At 41.1% G+C, this 20,181-nt stretch overlaps 1 protein-coding gene across 14 annotated transcripts in view; it reads left to right on the plus strand.

Annotated features, from left to right (window-relative positions):
* The window catches only part of anks1b (ankyrin repeat and sterile alpha motif domain containing 1B), an 818,433-nt gene that overhangs the window by 164,469 nt on the left and 633,783 nt on the right, over positions 1-20,181 (plus strand). The gene's annotated exons all lie outside the window — the stretch shown is intronic.

A 20,181-nucleotide genomic window follows, 5' to 3' on the forward strand; every position in this document is an offset into this window, starting at 1 on the left:
TGGCCTCTCTGTGAGGGGCAACCATTCCATGATTTGAAAGGTCACCCCTTGGCAATTCTTTTTAAAAACATTGAGATACTGAACATGTTCCTTGTTTCATGGTAGGTGTAGCTTCACAGATTTGTTGTCATCTTTAAGTCTTTTCTGTCATCTGTATCTCTATATTCTTTTAATAACGTTGCAATCAGAAATGTACCAATTATTCTTGATATTTTTGCTGTATTTAAAAAGTCTAGCCCTCTTTCCTGAAAATGTCCCATCTCTTTTCTTAAAGAAACATAACATTTGCGACTCACTGTTCCTCTAACAATACAACTTTTTCTAACAGACAATAGAGCCTGTGCTGTCTTTTTCCAACCACCTTTTAAAATCCAATTTATTTTTATTGAAGATTTTTTTTTCCCGTGGTTAGATTTGTTTATATGCTGTTCCTATTTTTGAGTGCAGTTACATCATTTCTAATGTAATCTTCTAAATTCATGTCCACTTGATCAGTCTCTCTCTTTTTCTGGTAAATATTGCAATAAAATATTATTTAATATTCTTGTCATCTCACTGTCACTCCCTGTGATCTTAATCCAATCTTCCCTTCATGGTCATGTTCCCATTGTAACTTTATTCCATTTATTTATGCATGTGTAGAATATTATACTATTTTGTTGAATGTTCCTAGATAATTTAGTTCTTGATTTGATCTTTAGTTACCTATTATTATAGAGTCATAGAGATGTACAGCATGGAAACAGACCCTTCGGTCCAACCTGTCCACGCCGACCAGATATCCCAATCCAATCTAGTCCCACCTGCCAGCACCTGGCCCATATCCCTCCAAACCCTTCCTATTCATATACCCATCCAAATGCCTCTTAAATGTTGCAATTGTACCAGCCTCCACCACATCCTCTGGCAGCTCATTCCATACACATACCACCCCCTGCGTGAAAAGGTTGTCCCTTAGGTCCCTTTTATATCTTTCCCCTCTCACCCTAAACCTATGCCCTCCAGTTCTGGACTCCCCGATCCCAGGGAAAAGACTTTGTCTATTTACCCTATCCATGCCCCTCATAATTTTGTAAACCTCTATAAGGTCACCCCTCAGCCTCCGATGTTCCAGGGAAAATAGCCCCAGCCTGTTTAGCCTCTCCCTATAGCTCAAATCCTCCAACCCTGGCAACATCCTTGTAAATCTTTTCTGAACTCTTTCAAGTTTCACAACATCTTTCCGTTAGGAAGGAGACAAGAATTGCACACAATATTCCAACAGTGGCCTAACCAATGTCCTAAATAGCCGCAGCATGACCTCCCAACTCCTGTACTCAATATTCTGACCAATAAAGGAAAGCATACCAAACGACTTCTTCACTATCATATCTACCTGCGACTCCACTTTCAAGGAGCTATGAACCTGCACTCCAAGATCTCTCTGTTCAGCAACACTCCCTAGGACCTTACCATTAAGTGTATAAGTCCTGCTAAGATAGATTTGCTTTCCCAAAATGCAGCACCTTGCATTTATCTAAATTAAACTCCATCTGCCACTTCTCAGCCCATTGGCCCATCTGGTCCAGATCCTGTTGTAATCTGAGGTAACCCTCTTCGCTGTCCACTACACCTCCAATTTTGGTGTCATCTGCAAACTTACCAACTGTACCGCTTATGCTTGCATCCAAATCATTTATGTAAATGACAAAAAGTAGAGGACTCAGCACTGATCCTTGTGGCAATCCACTAGTCACAGGCCTCCAGTCTGAAAAGCAACCCTCCACCACCACCCCTCTGTCTTCTACCTTTTAAGGCTTGCCAAAATCCCCTGAAAACCAACAAGAATAGGTAATGTTCTTAGTACTGGCTGCATTTTTTTCTGCTACTATAATGTTATCCCCAATACATGACACCAGAGAAAGTGGTACAGGTGGGTACAATTAGAACAGGCAAATCAGGGCAAGACTTATACATTTAAAGGTAAGGTCCTGGGGAGCGTTCCTAAACAAAGCAACCTTGGAATGCAGGTTCATAGCTGCTTGAAAGTGGAGTCGCAGGTAGATAAGACAGTGAAGAAGGCGTTTGGTATGCTTTCCTTTATTGGTCAGAGTATTGACTGTAGGAGTTGGGAGGACATGTGGCTATGCAGTTCATTGGTTTGGCCACTTTTGAAATATTGCATACAATTCTGTTCTCCCTCCTATTGGAAGGATGTTGTGAAACTTGAAAGGGTTCAGAAAAGATTTACAAGGATTTTGCCAGGGATGGAGGATTTGTGCTATTGGGAGAGGTTGAATAGGCTAGGGCTGTTTTCAGTGTAGCATCACAAGCTGAGGGATGACCTTAGAGAGGTTTATAAAATCATGAGGGGCATGGATAGGATAAATAGACAAAGTATTTTCCCTGGGGTATGCTAGTCCAGTCTAGAGGGGAGAGGGGAAAATTTAATAGGGACCTGAGGGGCACTCTTTTCATGCAGAGGGTGGTGTGTGTATGGAATGAGCTGCCAGAAGAATTGGTGGAGGCTGGTACAATTACAGCATTTAAAAGGCATCTGGTTGGCTATATGAAGAGGAAGGTTTTAGAGGGATATGGGCCAAGTGCTGGCAAATGGGACTAGATTCGGTTCGGATATCTGGTCAGCATGGACGAGTTGGACTGAAAGGTTTGTTTTCATGCTGTACATCTCTATGACCTTATGACTGTACTTAAGATATTTGGACAGGTACACGGACAGGGAAGGTTTAGTTGGATATGAGCCAAATGTAGGCAAATGGGACTAGTCAGTTTAGGAAACCTGGTCAGCATGGATGAGTTGGACCAAAAGGTCTGTTTCCATGCTGTTTGAAATTGAGTGTGTAAGAACGTAAGAAAAAGGAATACTTGCAGGTCACATTTCCAAGGATTTTCCATTTTTCAGTAAAATGGTAGCTGATCTGACTTTGACAGATTATTGAATTATAGTGAAGATATGCCCAATCACAAACTTGAATTTTTTCAGTGATGCCAATTCCGTTTTTCTCTGGACTGGGGAGTTCCAAAGATTAACAAACTTCTGAGAGAAGAAATTCCTTCTCATTGCCGTCTTAAAGATGCTACATTAAATATCATTCCATAAAATAAAAGCTCATGGAATAGTCAGTAATATAGTGACATTTTTGGAAGATTGGCTGGCTAGGAGGGAACAGAGAGTAGATGTAATTGAATCAGTTTCTGATTGGCAAGCTGCAGTGAGGATGTAGCTCAGTGATCAGAACTGGGGCCTCAAATTCTTCATGTTTATGTAAGTATGTTGGATGTAGTTTAGCATATGTTCAGTAGGCTAAATATTGGTAGTTTGTCTTAGGAGGATAGGTTGGACAGGCTTGGCTTGTCTCCAGTGGTGTTTAGAGGAGAAAGAGAGTGAGGCAAAATAAGATCCTGAGGGGTCTTGGTAGTATGGTGGTTATAGAAAGGATGTTTCCTCTAGTGGGAAAACCTAGAATTAGGAGTTGCCCACGTAAGACCGAGATGAGGACAACTGTTTTCCAGCAGAATTTGGAAGGTCTTTGGAATCCTTCATCAAAAGGCAGTGCAAACAGAATTCGTAAATATTTTTAAGGCTGAGGCGGATAGATCCTTGATAATGTCCTGAAATATTATTGAGATTGTGGATTAAACAGATCAGCCATAATCTTATTGAATGGCAGAACAGGCTCGAGGGGTAGAATGACTTGTGCTCCTAATTCCTATGTTTATATGTAACTAAAATGTGCAATCCTTTATTATCAAATGATTCCCCATAGTGGAAACGTCTTCTCAGCTACTCCGTGAAGCCCCCTCCGAATCTTTATTGTTTCATTTAAAGTCATTTCTAGTTCTTCTAAACTCTAAAGAGTATAAAGCCCAAACTGCTGAACCGATTGTCACAAGACAATCCTTTTATCCCAGTTACCCCATGTAGAGAATATTCTCAGAAGTCCTTCAAGTGGAAGCATATACATCTGTAAATAAGGGCACCAAAGCTATTTAGAACTTTTAAGTGAAGTCTCGCCAATGCTGACAGTTGTTTCAGATTTCTAAGTTTCATTCCAATTACTTATTCCAATAACTGCATGCTAGCATTTTGTGATCTCTGTATGAGGACATCCAAATCCTTTTTTACTTCAGCATTCTGTAGTCTCTCTTGATTTCAATAATATTTTGCTTTTCTTTTCCCTCGTCCCAAAATGAATAATCTCACATTTTCCCACCTATTCCATTTGCCATGTTTCTATGTAAGTAGAAATTCTAATGTCCCAAATAATCTCTCAAAAAATGAATTTAGCAAACTGGTGAATTTTTAACCAATGAGCTTTATATTGATGCTTTCATTAAAAGTTCCTCAATAATCAATTGTTTTCATGACCAAATTTGTGATTTTGGGATCTGGTTTTTGTGTGCTCTGAGCAGATGTGGCATATGTAATTTCCTGAGGTAAATCCATTACTATAATTCAGCTATATTGATGGATCTGTGTTTTTTGCAGCTTCTAGTAATTGTTGTTCTCTTGGTTTCTTGCAGTTACTTGAAAAATAAGCTAAAGAAAATACTTAGTGGCTTAATTCATATCAAGTCTGTATTTTTTTGTGGTATTGTGAGTGTATGCACATAAGAATTAATAAAGAGAGAGAAAATTGTGCACTCTGCCTTACCTTAGAGCTTTGGAAAACATATCCACTGAAGGAGAGAGTATGCCCCATTATACTGGTGTTTAACTTTCAAACCTAGTTGCATTTTGAAGTAAATTACCTTGACTGTTGAAATAATAAGCAAAATTGTAAAATATGTGCTTTTCAATAATATGTTTTAAATTCTAAGATTAAACAGATGTAAGGTTCTGAGAAAATGCCAGATTGAACAGTGTGGATTTAAACACAGGCACAGACCATCCATCCTATCTGTTCGTTAGCAGTATTTATTTTCCAAGCTAGCTGCTTCCCACTCTATTCTAAAATTACATTCTCTTCTATTTTTCTCCCTCATACACTGTTGCTACTTGAATATATGTGTAGTGTTCACCACAACTAGTCCACTCAGAAGAGAGTTCCACATTCAAACCACTCTACGTAGAGTTCCTTATTGCCTTTATTGTTGACCATCTTCTATTTATGATTCATGGTTTTGGATCCCTGGAACCCTCTCCAATGAACAATATCCTTTTTTAGCAGGGCAACCAGACTACACACAGCACTGCAGAAAAAAGCCTCACCTACATCCGGTATGACCTCAACATGACATCACAAATGTCTGAGCAATGAAGGCAAGCTGCTTCATAATTTTGAAGACATCTACCTAGTCTTTCCTTCTGTTGTAAGAGCTGCAGCCTATGTTGTATTTTCTGATTGTTTTAACTTCTTAATTTTATTGTTGAGTTTGTGAATTTCTTAGACCTTCGCTCCTGCTTTTACAATGGAAAACACCCCAGGAAGTACAGGTATTTTGAAACTTTTGACGGGAAACACATCATGTGATCTACTGATCAGACAATTTCAAGGCAACATGCGAGATGCTGACTGACTTTGTGGAATTCTATCATGACACTTCTCTCGTGATAAAGTTCCATCTCAATAATAATAATGGAAACCCCTTATACCCCTTATTAGTGAGAAGGCAAACAAGTTTAGTATTTTGGTTCAAACTCTTTATGAATGAAGCATGTTTGCTCACTCTTCAGATGACCCCAATGTTTCCAGCATTCTCTCTTTCAGAGTTTTGGATTTATTTGCAATCTTGCAATGTTAAGATAATTTCAGCTGATGCCACACCGGTACTGTGTCACCATGCAGAAAAATTTACAGTGCCCTGATTTTTGTGGGGAAGACAAATAAAATGCAAATACTGGAATCCACGTTGGACAAGCAGGAGGCTGGAAGAACACAGCAAGTCAAGAATCATCAGGAGGTGGAGAAGTCCATGTTTCGGGTATAACCCTTTCTCAGGGCCCCTCGGGACCTGGGCAGGAAAAAAGCGTGCACACACTGTGTATGACAAAATCAATGGCGGCAATTTTCTAGTTCATTTCTCAGGGCAATGCTATCAACCTGCAGGGTTCAACATTTAAGCAAAGCTTGGCAGTTAACTTTCAGTCATTACTAGCTGGTGCGTTCTGCATGCCAACACCTTTACCACTCAGCACTTTTCTCTCACAGTATCCAGGTTGTGTTTAGTTCAGTATTCCTTGTAAATTGTCCAGGTGAGTATAAGATTAAAAATCTTCAACAAAATGTCTTTTCTGCAACAGTAATGTCCCGAAGTACCAAACAACTATTTCAATATAGAGATTTTAACTACCTTGCCTAATACTTCCTACAAGTTAGGAAGTGAATTAATTTTCTAACGGGTGGATTGAAGTGCATGTTGTCAGGGGATTGTCCCATTCTGCAGGCACGTTATGTGCTGGCAGTCAGTAAAACATACAAGCATCTGCCTTCATTCAAGATATTTTTTACAGATTAAGGTGGATTAACTGGATGCAGCGCATATAAATTAATGGGGCCACGTAAAGAAAGGAAACAAACCAGTGTAATTGTTGATAAAAAAGATAACTCTGTTATGTTATGTTTGAAACCTGGGCCACAATTTATCCAGCTATTTTTCTGCTTCAGTAGTTGTCTCTGTCATTTCAAATTAGAACATGAAGAAGCAGTAACAATGTTGATGCAGCTGATTTCTGATGAACCCAACTAATCCTCCAGGAAAATTGGATCACAGTTTTGGAAAGTGATGTAAAGGAATGGATACGTTTGCAAATCTTTGTCACAACCCACTTCATGTTTTTACCCATTCGGCTCAAACAATAACGTGCCTCATGGATGAACAGTCTGATTTCTAATTTCCGCTGCCTTTTGCTTTGTCCCAGATGTGCTTGGATAAATTGAAGCTTTTTCCCTGCTGCTGACAGATTTGCTGCATTTCAAACCCTCGTGTGGCTGTATTAACAAGGCAGATAGAAAAAGGTAAATGGCCATCCAGCCATTGTTCAACATTCTCGGCACATATTAAGTTCACGTTTGCCAGCAAGGCATAAATGAACTTTGACAGTGAAGCAACTATTCATTGTGTCAAAAACCTAAAAGCCAGATCACTTGAATACCTTATGGACCATGATTTGTTGCATTGGAACTCTGCACTTGGAATGTATATATTTTGAGTCGCCTATCATATTCTGAAAGGCTTTTACTTTTCCTTTTGTTTAGTCATATTACCATGACAATGACAGCATTCGAACAAATTGAACTTGGAGAAATTCCATTTACACAATATCAATAACAAAAGCCTGGGCTCTGATCATGTCCCACTAGCATTAGATTGTTCATAGATGCTGCATGAATGCAGTGCAAACAAACATCTTCAGTACCTTTGTATCGATTGGTAATCGAAATACCTGATTAGTTGCCAGGTCAAACAGACAATTGAGAACTTGTGGCGTTTGCGTCCTGCTGTTCACATCTTCCACATGTTGTCTGTGAATTTTTCAGTGATTCCCTTAAGTACAATTAGATCCATCTTGGAAAAAATGAACTCTCAGTCACCATTTTTGTGAGCCAGTGGTGTAGGTACTCCAACTGGCCAGCAGTAGTTGGATTCATCAAAAATAAGGAGGCAATGATTTTCTATCCAGTAGAACAAGACTAATCTCCAACTTGTCTCAGTCATTTCCTCCCTCAGCTACTCTTCCTTAAGCTTTAAATTTTAAAAATCTAAACTTTGATTTCCCTAATTGCTACTTCCTCATTTTCCTTGGCTTTTGTAGTTAGTCATACCCACTGCATATGTGAAGATGTTAAAAAAAATTGTTAAAATGGACACATCACCAGCATTTTGGATAATTCCTTGGTAGTAAAGAATCATTAGTTGGTGACAGTAGAAGGAGACAATTCAGCTCAGCATTCTGCACTAATTTCTTTTTCATATACAGTTCTTGTGTAACCCCACGGTATGGAAAAATTGTGCTTTAGAAACAGCACTTAAAGTGTTGGTGCTGTAATTGCGATACAACCGATACGTTTTAAAAGTTCGCGTTTTAGAAACAATGTCCCCAGTTCGTCAGTTTGTGTTACAGTGAACTCCTGTTAACGAAACGTGTGTTATGGCTGAACGAGCTGTGCAGAGCAGGGCCCTGTGTGAACAAACGTAGCTTCTAGCACACCCAAATGAAAGGTGCTGCGAGTCTGACAGTCTTAAATTGCGTTTTAATGTATGGTTTGTTTTCTAAATGTTGTCTAAAAACAGAATTGCATCTCGTGCTGGAGCCTGTGTTCTAAGTCTTGCAGCTCAGGTTGCATGGGTATAGTTGGAATGTTGCCTGCTGCAGACAAAGGGACCTGTTGGTTAATACAGTCCATCAGTTATTGAGCCTGTGTACCTGGCATCACCCCAGCACTGATCCTTGTAGATTACATTCCTCATTGACATGGTAGGCAGAGCATCTTTGTGGCTTGACAGCATCCTATTAGTGAAGAAAAACATTTGTGTTTATTGTAAAGCACCAGTATGAGATGGCCCTTTTGGGGTCAAACCGTGGTGACACTAGGCCTTCTCATGCATTTGTAAGATTAGATGGAGAGTAATGATTTGATGGTTGTCATTTTCACGCAGGATAGTTTCCCTAGGCCCTTTTTCAGCATCAGGCCTAGACAGTGAGCAGATGGCTGGGGCTCTGTTCATGAGTTTGCCACTGAGATTATTTTGTAACGCATAGACTTTAGTAAAGCCTTTGACAAGTTTCCGCATGGTAGACTAATTAGTAAAGTGAGATCACATGGGTTTTAGGGAGAACTTGCCAATTTGATGCAAAATTGGCTTTACAATAGAAGGCAGAGGGTGGCAGTGGCTGATTGGTCACAAGCCTCCAGTCCAAATAAACAGGTGTTCCACAGGGATTGGTACTGGGTCTTATTCGTTTGTCATTTTATATAAACAATTTGAATGCGAAAATAGGAGACACTGTTAGTAAGTTTGCAGATTATACCAAAATTGGCGGTGTAATGGATAATGAAGAAGGTTATCTAATATTATAAAGAGATCTTGATTAATTGGGTCAATGGGCTGAGGAGGGGCAGATGGCATTTAATTTGGACTCCAAGTTACATTTGAAGTATTCCATTTTGATAAAAACAGAAAAGGGACTGGACTTATCCAGGTAGGGACCTGGATGGTATTGTAGAATGGAGAGGCCTTTGGGTTCACATACGTAATTCTTTGAAATTTGCAGACAGGATGGCTAAGAAGGGATTTAGTGTGCTTGCCTTCATTGCTCAGACATTTGTGATGTCATGTTGAGGTCATACCGGATGTAGGTGAGGCTTTTTCTGTAGTGCTGTGTGTAGTCTGGTTGCCCTGCTAAAAATTATATTGTTCATTGGAGAGGGTTCCAAAAAGATTTACCACAATGTTGCCTGGAATGGAGGGTTTCCGTTATAAGGAGAGGCTGAATAGAGTAGGATTTTTTTTTTCACCGGAGCACAGGAAGTTGACCTTTGTCTGGGTTTATAAAATCATGAGGGGCATAGATAAGGTGAATAGCAAGGGTCTTTATCCGAGGGTGGGGAATTCAAAACGAGGGCGCATGTTTTTAAGGTGAGAGGGGAAAGATTTAAAAAAGACGAGGGGCAATTTTTTTTACATGGTGGTTTGTGTGTGATATGAATAGCCAGAGACAGTAGTGGATACAGGTACAATTAGAACATTTAAAAGGCATTTGGATGAGTACATGAATAGGAAAGGAGTGGAGGGATATGGGCCTGAAGCAGGTGAGTCAGCCTAGTTTAGTTTGGGAACATGGTCAGTGTGGACTAGTTGGACTGAAGGGTCTGTTTCCACGCTATATGATTCTACGCCATGCAGCAATCCCAACACATTTTGAGAAGCTAATGAACACAGGCCTGCTGTCTCTGTAGTGATCCCATGATGCGGAGGAACTGGTGTTGGACTGGGTTGGACAAAGTTTAAAAAATCACATAACACCAGGTTATAGTCCAACGGGTTTATTTGGAAGCACTAGTTTTCAGAGCGCTACCTTCATCAGTGGAGTACAAGATCATAAGACACAAAATTTTTAGCACAAGATTACAGAGTCATACTATGATATATTTAACAAATCTGGATTATTATGTCTTTCATCTTTTAGAATGCATGTCTCGGTTGAATCAAATGTAAATCCCAGAACTTCTTTTAAGTTACCTGCTCGAGATAATTTAAGATTTTGTAACAAAAGGTGACATCTCAGCTCAGACAAAGTGTTAAAGGCGTGAGGCAACTTGATTGTTATTAAACCCTCGTGAACTTTGACTAGAATTCCCAAATGTTAGTTTTTTTGCTTCAGAGTCATGAGGACAATTTTGGCAGCAATTAATTCCCTTTTATACAGCTGTAAACCAAGTTAAAATGTGAGATTTTAGCCGAAGTTTTTTGATACATTAGGGATGCTGTGATAGTGTGTTTGCAGACAGGATGGACAGGATCTAACTAATTAAATGAGGAAAAAGTGGGGTATTGATTCGACTTTGGTGTGGACAAGAGTAGGAGAAGGAACATAGACATCAAAAATCCCATATGGATTCCTTTATTCTAGCTGTCAATGCTTCTGCATGTACTTTGAGGTTTCCTAATTTCCTTTTTAAGTTTCCCTCTGCGCTTTTTATACTTCTGTATGGACTTTGCTGTATTGAGCCCTTGGTATCTCTACAGCTTCACTTTTTCTTCATCCTAATCTTTTTGTCCCTTGATATTTAAGGTTCTCTGGTCTTTTTCCTGCCTTTGTCTTTCTGGGAACATATTACTGTGTACTCCCATCATTCCCCCGCTTGTACACATTCCACTGTCTGACAGTTTTATCTGAAAGTAACTGCGTTTAGTCCATTTGGGACAAATTGTCTCATATCTTAGTAACATTAGCATTTCCCCAGTTTAGCTCCAGCTATTCTTATCCCTTTCAATAGCCATCCTAATTCTGAGATACGGTTGCTGTTTCCAAACTCTTCCTCTACTGAGAATTCTACCACATGACCAGGGGCTCATTCCTGAATGAGGTTCAGAACTGTAATTTCGCTTATTGGACATTGTGTACTGGCTTAAAAAAAATTCTCATATATGCAATTTACAAAGTTTGTTCCCTCTCTTTTTTTGTACACTCGAAATATCCCAGCTGATATTTGACTCGTCAGAATCCTCTACTATTACTACTGTTGTTATTCCTGTACTTCTCTGAAATGTGATTACACATTTGATCTTCTATATCCCTTACTGTCTGGGGGCCTATAAACACTCCTGACTGCTGTTTGCCCATTTTGTCTTATTATTTCTGCCCGTATGGCCTCATGTGATAATCCATCAAAGATGTCCATTTTCCCTGCTATAATTGATCAACAATATGACCCCCTTCCTTGTCCATCCCACTTTCTTTCCTGGCTGTAAGTGGGAATGCTGAACTGTCAATCCTCTTCATCTATCAGCCAAGTCTCAGTAATAGCTATGATATCATATCATCCCATGTGCCCTCAGCTCATCTGTCTTATATCTTAGGCTTTTTGTACTAAACTATTTTCCATTCAGACTTGCCAAACTCACTTCTTATTTTTATCTTATGATTCCACTACCTTCTCGACTCATTTACTTGTAGTTTAACTGTCTTATTCCATTTCAGCTCCTCTCCCATCTGAATCAGTTGCCAGGATGCCATCCTTGTTGAAAAATGTCCAAACAGATTTAGCAAACCTTCCCATGTGGGTGTTGGTCCCATGTCTGTTCAAATGAAACCCAGCCAACGTGGACAGTTCCCACCTGCACCTGAAATGGTTTCAATTCTAAATATCCCCCTCCTGCACCATCTCTCCAGACTCACTGTCTTCTCTATCCTTGAGTTCCCAGACTCTCTGCTGCTGGGAGTAATCCAAAGGTTACTACCTTCTCGAAGATAAGTTTTTAATTTGCTATCTAGCTCAGTAAAGTCTGTTTGTTGGTCCTCATTTCTCTTTCTGTCTTTGTGATTGATCACAACATGGACCATAACCTCTTCTTATTCACCCTTCCAGTTCAGAGTGTCCTGCAGCCATTCCATGACATCCTTGACTCTGATACCCAGGAGGTAACGTATGCCATCTCAGAGTCCTGTCAACAGCTACAGATGTGATGGTCTCCCCTCCCCACTACCACTTTTTTGGCCTTCACGTGACTACTTCCTTTGCTGCCCTTCACCGGATTCATCACTGTTTTTGGATGCTAAACATTGGGAGTGGGATTCTCTCACTACCTGTCTGGCAGTTACTCATTCCCTCTCGGCTGGCACTTTCTAAAGCTGCAGGGGACCATGCCCTGCAACATACAAACCTTTCTGTTGCATGAATGCACTGTCGTGTCCCCTTGTCCACTGCTGAAGCTGTAAAACCCAGAGCTTGGATTGCTGCAGCAGAGGCACCTCCTGCTCAGATGGTCATCTAGGCCACCAGGAGAATCTCTGATTTCTCACGTGGAGCAGGATGTACATACCATGGGCTAGAGCTCCGGGTTCCTTGAAAGTGGAGTAGACCCTTACTCCTATTTTGCTATAGACAAGAAAGACCTTATTCCACTTTATGTCAAGCAAACCATCAAAATTCTTTTAACCAGAAGAAATTTAGTTTAGAAGTTCCAAAATATTAATTATCTATGTGAAGTTTTTAAACTGTAATGGCCTTAACTTTAAATGAATATCTAGTTATAAGGGAGAGGAGGGAATGAACCAGCTGCTCATTTGGGACCTGACTTTTTTGGTTTTATTAAGTGGCTCTCCTGCTGTCTTTGCGTATCTGGGATCTCTGCTGCCCATTACTCGCCAAGTCCAGCCAGCTCACCTACCAGCCAGTCTGCTTCTGAGACCTCTTCACTTTCATTACTCCTTCTAACCTCATTATCACTGCTACAGATGAAGCTGCTGTTTGGGTTTGCCTGTATTTGTCTCATTTGAGCTGTTTAACTTTATTCACCTGTTTATAGAATCAGGTTTGGCCTTTAAAAATGGATCTACCTATTGCAGTAACTTACCTGTAATCCTGGGGGAAACTGCACTTGATTGACACTAGAATCAGGGCTGATCTGAATTTCCTGCTCATAAACATGTGAAATAAGAACAGAAGTAGATAGTTTAGTGCCTCAAGGCTAAGATCATGGCTGATCTTTTTCTGAATTCCCTATTCCCATCTTTTCCCAATAACGTTTTCATTTCCCTGCCCTTTCAACAATCTATCAACCTCTGCCTTTAAAGCGCTTCAGTGACTCTGCCTCCACCAGTTTCTGAGGCAGAATTCCAAAGTTTCTTGACCCTTTGAGAGAAAGATCTTTCCTCCCTGTCTGTCCTGCAAGAGTAACCCCTCATTTTAAAACCATGCCCCTAGTGCTGGACTAACCCACATGAAGGGATCATTATTTCCATGTTCAGGATCTTTCAAGACATTAGCAAATAGTTCCATCGTCTCCATTACTGAGCTTAGTTTTAATTCCAGATATAATAATTGAATTTGAATGTCATCAGCAATTGTGAGAGGATTTGAACTCATTATCTCCAGGACATTACATTTGAATTGTAAGCAACAAACGCTAGCAGGTCAGACAGCATCCTTGAAGAGAGTAGACAAGCAGGAGTCTGGAAGAGCTATTTATGCTATAGTTTAGGGGGGGCGGTGGTGGGGTGACATCCTGGGTTCCCTGGAACACTGCCACACACCAAGGACAGGCATATGGACAGGATGCTGTCTGTCCTTGGCATGCTGCAGTATTCCAGTGAATCGGGTCTGTTTCCATGCTGAACATCTCTATGACAAACTGGAGGAACATCTCATCTTCAGACTAAGCACTTTACAGTTTTCTGGACTTTATATTGAGTTTAACGCCTTCAAATTGTGAACCATTTCTTCCCTTTCTTTTAGTGTGTTATCATGTTTCCCCCCAACCCACCCCAATCCCAGTGTCTATCCTTTCAGGTCTGGCAGGAGACACACTGTTCTGTCATTCTCACATTCCGATCACTTAATCTGAGCTATCAACATCTTTTCTGCAGCAACTCCCTACACCCATACCCCCTCCTCCAACCTACAGTATAAATGTTGCTGCCTCCACACTCCACTTCAGCTCGGAAGAGCCATTTAGACTCAATCGTTAGCTTGCTCTCTCTCCATGGCTGTTGTCTGACCCCGCTGTGATCTCCCAGCATTTGTTGTTTTCAGTACAGATTCCAGCAACTGTAGGACTTTGCTCCTGCTATTACATCGGGATTAGGAGACTAGTAACATTATCACTATGCCACTTTTTCTCCTCATTTTTGACATTCACATTTTGACTTTATCGAACATCTGACGAGGGAAGTGGCCATATTGGACCTGGTACTGGGGGACGAGACAGGACAAGTGGTAGAAGTTGCGGTTGGGGATTTCTTTGGGAAAAGTGACCACAATTCTGTAAGTTTTATAATACTCGTAGATAAAGAAGAGAGTGGTCCTAAGGGAAGAGTACTAAGCTGGGCCAAGGCCAATTATATCACAATTAGGCAGGAGCTGGGAAATGTGGATTGGACACAGCTATTTGAAGGGAAGTCCACATTTGAGATGTGGGAGGCTTTCAAAGATAGTGCAGGATAGACATGTCCCGTAGAAGGCAAAGGATAGGAAGGGCAAGATTCGTGAACTGTGGATGACAGGAGAAATTGTATGACTAGCCAAGAGGAAAAGGAAAGCGTACATAAGGTCTAGGCAGGTAAGAACAGAACAGGCCCTGGAGGAATATTGGAAGAGTAGGACAAGTCTTAAACAAGGAATCAAGCGGGCTAAAAGGGGTCATGAAATAGCTTTAGCAAGCAGAATTAAGGAAAATCCAAAAGCATTTTATTCTTATGAGAAGCAAGCGGGTAACTAGAGAAAGGATTGGTCCACTAAAAGATAATGAAGGAAAGCTGTGTGCCGAACCTGAGAGAATGGGTGAGTTTCTTAATGATTACTTTGCATCATTCAGGAGAGGAACATGATGAATGTTGAGATTAGAGATAGAAGTTTGATTAGTCTGGATCACGTTGGCGTAAGTAGAGATGATGTGTTGGGTATGCTAGAGGTTATTAAGGTGGACAAATCCCCAGGACCGATGGGATCTATCCCAGGTTGCTGAGGGAGGTGAGAGAGGAAATAGCTTGGGGCCCTGACAGATACCTTTATAGCATCCTTAAATACAGCTGAGTGCTGGAGGACTGGAAGGTTGCTCATGTTGTCCCCCTGTACAAGAAGGGCAGTAGGGATATTCCGGGTAACTACAGACCAGTGAGCCTGACATTGGTGGTGGGGAGGTTGCTGGAGAGGGTACTGAGAGATAGGATCTATTTATATTTGGAAAGGAATGAGCTTTTCGGTGATGCGCAACATGGTTTTGTGCGGGGGAGATCATGCCTTACCAACTTGATAGAGTTCTTCGAGGAAGTGACCAAGTTCTTAATTGAAGGAAGGGCTGTTGATGTCATATACAAGAACTTTAGTAAGGCGTTTGATAAGGTTCTCCATGGTAAACTAATAGAGAAAGTGCAGTCATGTGGTGTGCAGGGTGTTCTAGCTAGGTGGATAAAGAACTGGTTGAGCAACAGGAGACAGAGAGTAGTAGTTGAAGGGAGTTTCTCGAAATGGAGAAAGGTGACCCGTGGTGTTCCATAGGGGTCGGTGTTGGGGCCACTGTTGTTCGTAATATACATAAATGATCTGGAAGAGGGCACTGTTGGTATGATCAGCAAGTTTGCAGATGACACGAAGATTGGTGGAGTGGCAGAAAGCATAAGGGACTGTCAGAGAATACAGGAGCATATACATAGACTGGAGAGTTGGGCAGAAAAGTGACAGATGGCTTTCAATCCAGACAAATGTGAGGTGATGCATTTAGGCAAGTCTAATTCTAGAGTGAGTTATACAATGAAGAGAAGAGCCTTGGGAAAAGTTGATGGGCAAAAAGATCTGGGAGTGCAGGTCCATTGTACCCTGAAGGTTGCTGCACAGGTGGATAGAGCGGTCAAGAAGGCATATGGTATGCTTGCCTTCACCAGACGGGGTATTGAGTATAAAAGCTGGAAAGTCATGTTAAAATTGTACAAGACATTGGTTCGGCCGCATTTAGAATACTGTGTCCAGTTCTAGGCGCCACATTACCAAAAGGATGTGGATGCATTGGAGAGGGTGCAAAGAAGGTTTACGAGGATGTTGCCTGGTATGGAAGGTGCTAGCTATGAAGAGAGGTTGAGTAGGTTAGGTTTATTTTCACTAGAAAAAAGGAGATTGAGGGGGACCTGACTGAGGTTTACAAAATCATGAAGAGTATAGACAGAGTGAATAGAGACAAGCTTTTTCCCAGGGTGAAGGATTCAATAACGAGAGGTCATGCTTTCAAAGTGAGAGGTGGAAAGTTTAAGGGGGATACATGTGGTAAGCACTTCACACAGAGGATGGTGGGCATTTGGAATGCATTGCCAGCAGAGGTGGTAGAGGCAGGCACGGTAGATTCATTTAAGATGCGTCTGGACAGATGTGTGAGTAGGTGGGGAGCAGAGGGATACAGATGCTTAGGAATTGACTGACAGGTTTAGACCGTACATTTGGATTGGCTCAGGCTTGGAAGGCCGAAGGGTCTGTTCCTGGGCTGTAAATTTTCTTCTTTCTTTATCCCACTCAGCACCTGCCAACGGAAATGACTGATCCTGCAGGGACTCCGGACTATATTCTTATCTATTACAATCCGACTGTGAAGCCTCTTCCGAGGATGCCTACCTTGAAGAAGTTCTCCTTCTCCCTCTACAAGGATCTCAGTGAGTCTCTCTCTCTCTCTCTCACTGCACCCCCCTGCCCATGTCATCTCCTCGACCCTGAAGCTCTTTAGCCACAAACTGAAACAGACTCAGTCCCACAGCCATATCTCCTCCTTCAACACCTCCCTACAGAACTGACTGATCCTGCTGGGACTCAGGATGACATTCTTATCTCTCATTCCTGATGACGGGCTTATGCCCGAAACGTCGATCCTCCTGCTCCTCGGATGATGCCAGAGCGGCTCTGCTTTTCCAGCACCACACTCTTCGACCTTATTGAACATAGAGCAAAATATTTTTAAAAACTTGAATTCATAATCTGCACTAGTCAAATACATTTGACACAAACGAAAGATTTTGATTGCACAGGGAAAGGACTTTTTTAAAAATGCTTCAATGCTGCACATCTTTTTTTTGAACAATCGCTGTAATTTTATCTTGATATATGGAAATGCATTTGGTGCCTATTTTCTTTACAAGTCAAACTTTTGGTCTGGATTAGGAATGGATTGTTGAATTGCCCCATTTTCCCATGGCAGCAGCTAACATCCACGTGTAGTCACATCCAGCACCTGTTATACCAGTAGCTAACACTCCAAACATAATGCAGCTAATAGAAAACATATGGTTGTCACTTTTTTGTGCTCAAAAACAAGCAAATATGTAATATGCTCCAACTTAAAACATTTTATTTTTGAGTAGCCTCTGTTCATTCTCGTTCTTTCCTTGTGTTACATTGACAAAAGTTTTTTTTGGTCCAAGGTACACAACCAATTATGTATGACTAAATTTACACACTTTATTTAATAAATTCCTTTCTTTGTAAAATTACATCTTGAATACAGTATACATTTCCTTTTTGAGCACTGGAGTAAGCTTTTACAATGTAAATAAAATCATTATGGAAATATTAGTAAGAATTAAGAGATGTTGCTATAAGCATTTAATGAACTTATTGTCACACAGTTGCAGTTTTATCAATTAACTTGGTATGCTGGAATTGTGTTTACTTTAAACATCAACTTGAATAACAATAGATTCAGATTTGTCTTCAGTTTGATTATTACAATGGCTGGAGTTTGCAATACCTTGGGAGCTGATGCTTTCTATCATGGACAAGTCAGCAATGTTTCCTTAGCCTGATGAATCCTCAGAAAAGCATGGTTCACAAATTGGATTGTTAACACTGCACAGAACATTTGAAAAGGCAACATTACCAGAATGGCAGGAAAAGCATTGTGTGAAACATTGCTCTAGTCATTACATACAGATGGTTTGGATTGATACAGACTGCCAATGTGCAGCCAAGTCTATGCTTCTGCTGTCAGTGTCGATGTCTGATGCAAGTACTTAATGGATAATTGTGGTTCTGCTGTGGTTGTGATTCTGTAAGGAAGGGACAACTCAACCAAATCTCTGCAGATCTGGGAAGTCCCCTTTTCAGAGCTGGTGTGCTGTCTTTGACCTAAAGCTTTCATAGCCTCTGTTTCTCTCCCACAGTTGCTGCAGGTCGTTCTGAGCATTTCCCGTGATAAGGTGTTACCTAATGGTGGGGCTGTCCAAAAGCTCAGTTTCAGCCTCCAGCAGCGAGTGCATAAATTAACTTGAGAGAGGGTGTAGCTCAATAGTCTGAGAAAATCATTGAATCCTACATTGTGGAAACAGGCCATTAGGCCCAACAGGTCCACACCGACTCTCTGAAGAGTATTCCACTGAGGCCAATTCCCCTACCCTTGATGTGAAGGTGCTGGTATTGGACTGGAGTGGACAAAGTTAAACATCTCTCAACATTAGGTTATATCCAACAGGTTTATTTGGAAGCACAAACATTTGGAGTGCTGTTCCCTCTTCAGGTACCTGTGGAGTAGGACCATAAGACACAGAATTTATAGCAAAAGATCAGAGGGTCATGCAACTGAACAAACATAGATTGCTGTGAGGTCTTTTGTCTTGTGGAATGGGTTGCAGGTTTCAGTTTGCTAGTACGTAAATCCCAGAACTACTATTAAGTCACATTCTCGAGATTAATCCATGTAATAGTAAATGGATTGACTGCTGAGATTGCTCCAAAAAATGCACAAAACTAGAACTTCACCCCATAGATGTAAGTGTGTGTATGTTTGTGTGTATGAGAGAAAGTGTGTGAGCATGCGTGAGAGTATGTGTTTGCATGTGTGCCTGCTTGGTAAAGTGTGTGAGTGTGATGGAGTGCAAGTCCTGATAGGGTGTGTGTGTGGGTATATGTGCGTGTCTGTGTGTGAGAGAGAGAGAGAGAGAGAGACGGTCTGCATGAGTGTGTGAGTATGTGTGGGTGTGTGAGAGAGTGTATAGTGTAGTGGGGTCACCTGTAGTGTGACATGAGCCTGAGGTCCCAGCTAAGGCCATCCTCATGGGTACAGAACTTGCCTATCAGCGCTCTGCAAGCTCGTGCTTCCAGATAAACCTTTTGGACTCTAACCTGGTGTTGTGAGATTTTTATTAACTTTGTCCTACTCTTGAGGCAGACATTTGCCCTGACTAATGCACCTAACCCACGCATCCCTGACCACTATGGCCAATTCACCTAGTCTGCACATCTTTGGACCGTGATAGGAAACTGGAGCACCCAGATGAAACTCACGCAGACTGCTGTGATGCAGCAGTGCTAACTACCACTGAGCCACGGTGCTGCCCCAATTCTTGGTGAAAAAAACAGAAAACTGAATTTTTAATTGCTTCCCATACTGCAGGTCTCTGGCATGGGGATACCTGATGCTGTTTGAAATTGGGGTAGTTTGATTTTTGCCGTTGTCAAAACCATTGATGTGACTAGGCTGATTGCTGATGATTTTGATACAGTTGAAGTCTGTGCTTTAGAATGATGACATAACTGCAGAAGTACAAAAACAACAGGTATAGGAAAGAAAGCTTCTATAATTCCAAATTGCAGATCTGGATGACTGGTAAAGGCTGTTCCCCAGGTGAAAAATCTACCAATGCGAGACCTATCAAATTCCATTCTTCCAGGCTTGAAACTTAAACACGCTTAAAACTCCTTTGCTCAACTGTTTGTTCACAAAAATGGAGAGCAAGGGAATCTGTTCTAACATCACAGGCTGGTTAAAGACCTTTAGTGGCTGCAGTTAGAGTTTGAGAGCATTCTAAAGCTTGGTAGTTCACTGAAGTACAGTAAAATATTTATTATCTGGCAGTGGCTGGGATCAGATTGTGCTGCTGAATCCACAGTGCTGGTTAGAGAAGGTGATCATAAAACATGCAATACATGCTGCTTCCTTGCATTCAGCAGGAATCATCACGACATCACTGAATTATTACAGTGCAGAAGGAGATTATTCAGCCCATCGGGTCTGCACTAGCTTCGAGCATTTAGTTTTGTG

This window comes from Chiloscyllium plagiosum, unplaced genomic scaffold (genome assembly GCF_037043375.1).
Source record: "Chiloscyllium plagiosum isolate Xiang-an unplaced genomic scaffold, Cpla_swu_hap1 HiC_scaffold_23, whole genome shotgun sequence".
NCBI classification, from domain to species: Eukaryota; Metazoa; Chordata; class Chondrichthyes; order Orectolobiformes; family Hemiscylliidae; genus Chiloscyllium; species Chiloscyllium plagiosum.